General features: G+C 39.1%; 1 protein-coding gene across 2 annotated transcripts in view; it reads right to left on the bottom strand.

The window, feature by feature from the left end:
* Window positions 1–2,078, bottom strand: part of LOC111897072 (uncharacterized) — a 28,584-nt gene extending 26,506 nt beyond the window's left edge. The window contains exons 1-2 of one of the 2 annotated variants that reach the window (XM_052765255.1): window positions 1,221–2,078; window positions 699–764 (exon numbers count right to left, since the gene is read on the bottom strand). The gene's annotated coding sequence lies outside the window, so the exon portion shown is untranslated. The remainder of the gene's footprint in view (window positions 1–698; window positions 765–1,220) is intronic. The other variant, XM_052765256.1, reaches the window with a different exon arrangement.
* Between the last annotated feature and the right edge of the window lie 1,080 nt (window positions 2,079–3,158).

Raw genomic sequence — 3,158 nt, 5'->3', positions numbered from 1 at the left:
CTGAAACCAAAACTGAAAACCGTAAGCACGAAGCTTAGTGAGTTCCCCAAATACCACATACCATACATATCGACATACTGCCTAGCATATCTGGGTGTTGGCCTACCCCTTCGGTCTCTTTCAACCGGATATTGTCTAGCATATAAGCACATAACTCACATACTATCATACATAACCATGAGCCATACATATATCATAATCAGTAAAGATGCTATGTGCCAAACATAGTCTTGCCATTATGTCGCGGCCACCACGTGGTCTTTCTTGCCAAGCCAGGGGCCACCCCCTCGGTCTCACAGACAAGTGCCAAGAGCCACATCCTAGTCTTCCGTGCAAGCATCACAAAAACAACTAGCATACATACTACTCTATTTAGCCGATTAGCATACAGTGTGTCAAGAGCCACCTCCTAGTCTTTCATACATAATAGAATACAGTGTGTCAGGAGCCACCTCCTGGTCTTTCATACATAATGCCTTGGGCTAACCTCTGGGTCTTCCTACCATACATAATAACATAGAGTGTGCTAGGAGCAGCCTCCTGGTCTTTCATACATAATAGCATACAGTATGTCAGGAGCCACTTCTTGGTCTTTCATACATAATGCTTAGGGCTAACCCTCGGGTCTTCCTACTATACATAAACTAAATGGGCCGACATTCGTGTCTTAGACTCATACAAATAGTGAGGAGACTCACCTGAAGAAGCAAAACACATAATATACTACCGAAACGGCTGAGACGGATTCTCTGCACTCTGATCACCTACAATGATATTAATACTCCTTACTTAGTTCATACTTCAAATATTACTCATTAATATTTCATAATATACTTTTTATTTACTTTCATTATTATGTGGGGAAACGCTAACTCCTAGAGTCCTTCTCGTTAAAATACTATACTTAAAAGTCGTTAATATTTTAACCATATTATATTACAATCCTAGACCTAAGAAAATTCATACAACATTCTTATTAAATTAATTACCTTGTAATTAATTTACCCAAACCATATTCATAATTATTTGCCATCTACTAGATTAGATAACGAAAATCCATTTTTGTTCTAATTACAAATAATAAGGCTTTACCTTATATTATATTTGTCTTGAAATTAAACCCAATGTAACTTACCCAAATAAACTAATAGAATCCATATGATATTAGCCCAAAATAAACTAATTGAACCCATATGATATAATGAATTAAAGCCCAATACCTTAAAAGATGCGGTGGATTAGGATTAGGTCACAGTACTCCATCCCTGCTAGAATTCGCTCGTCAATTGCGTCCTCAGAGGGTCGGTGCAATCAACCTCCGGCGACGCATCCCATTCTGCCGACATCGAACCCCAAGCTTCTAGCCAATGGCTCCCATGTCGGACCTAGCAATGCGCCACTAAACTCCTCCTACGCTCCAATGGAATTGAAGCAGGTTCCTTCATTGATGCTTGAAACTCAACTCATCCCCAACATCTCCCTTTCTTCCATTGACCGTGGTCATCCGCAAATCCCCATTCCCTCAGTCTGGAACGCTTCTTGGGTGTAGCCATGGAGATAGAGACAAAGCACAATTGAAAGGATGATTCGACGGGATCTAAACTCACTTGCACTTGAGATTAAGCTGTTGAAAGAAGAAAATGAGAGCCAATACTTTCAGTGCTCACAGGTGGCTCAAGAGAATATGCCACTGTGAGCCTGATGTCTTCGGCATCTCTGAAAATCGAGCTCACCTCACTCAAACACTCTTGATGTTCCTCCTTCCATCGATCGGTTCTCTGGTTTGGACGATGACAGGGGAATAACCTTTAAAGACTTCATAATTCTCTCCATTCTACTGCCGAAGGACCCCGTCTACACTCGTCGAAAGGGACCACGAACATCACCGGGGGCTCGAGAGACCACCGGAGCTCGTACACCCACACACGACAGCCCTCACTATGCTACATTTCTCTTTCTTTCACTAACTTTCGAAATTGGAGATTGAAGAGAAGGGTTCCAGACATATTGGAGAGTCACACTTGATTTAAATGGCCAGTGGAACGAGTAAAGGAATGGGACCAGATCCCTTCATTGGCATCGACAATTGCAGGACCACGATAGGGAAAGCGACAAGCTGCCATCGACGAATCATGAAGAGTGAAACATGGTGTTGAAGTTGATAGGTTTGGCCCCTAGGGCTCGTGAAGCTTAACAATTAAAACCCTAAGTCTGATTGTCTTAACAATTTGATTTCCGAAAATTACTGTTTGGCCCTTGAACTAACACATTCCAATAATTATTATTATTATTATTAACCTTCCGAATGATCTTAATCAATAGTTCACTTAAAACTCTCATTTAACTTGATCTAATTCGTCCACTTCACCCGTAAATGCGTTTTGTGTAATAACTCGACTATCTCACCCCATAGATTATCCTTGAATGAAATTATTATCCAGATTATTTTATAACCCTTAATTTGTATTAGCTAGCTAGAAACGGGGCGTTACAAAAACCCACAAAATTTCCAGCAAATATCCCTCATTTTACTCAAAAATGCTCATCATTTGAAGTTGATCTTCAAGGTAAAATCAATTTTCTTACATTTTGTTCACTTTTCTTTCAAAAATATCAAGTTTTCTTGCATTTTTCTTCTCCATCAACACTTTTCTTTCAGATTATTCACATGCATGTCGAATTTGATGATGGTAGTGGTAGGATTTCACCCAAAAACAACATGCATGTTGTTAGAAGGTGAAATCCAATGATCAAAACCTAAATCAAATCCATTAACTTGAGTTTTACAGGTTTTAAAGATCCAAAATGTCACACCCCAAAACCGGAATGGCGGAAACATTCTGGGGTGGATGACGTCATGTCAAGTATCACAACACATGCATTATAGTAATCAAAGTACAACAAAACATTGCATTAATAGTAATAGTTTTACATGGTTACATTAATACATCAAAGTAATACAAGTAATAGAATAAATACAGCGTGGTACTAAGCTATCTTCATCAACAGCTTCGGGGATGTATCTGTCTAATGCTAACCTGAGAGTACAAGTTATTTGAAAAGCGAGTATCAGCATTTTTACAAATGTTGGTGAGTTCATAAGCATTTAGTGACGTTTTCATTCAAACAACTTTAATAAAAGTAGTAGTTTAAGAGAT

The sequence above is a fragment of the Lactuca sativa genome, chromosome 7, assembly GCF_002870075.4.
Source record: "Lactuca sativa cultivar Salinas chromosome 7, Lsat_Salinas_v11, whole genome shotgun sequence".
In the NCBI taxonomy this organism is placed as follows: Eukaryota; Viridiplantae; Streptophyta; class Magnoliopsida; order Asterales; family Asteraceae; genus Lactuca; species Lactuca sativa.
Note: the sequence above shows the minus strand (reverse complement) of the source record. Positions and strands in the feature narration are given on the sequence as shown.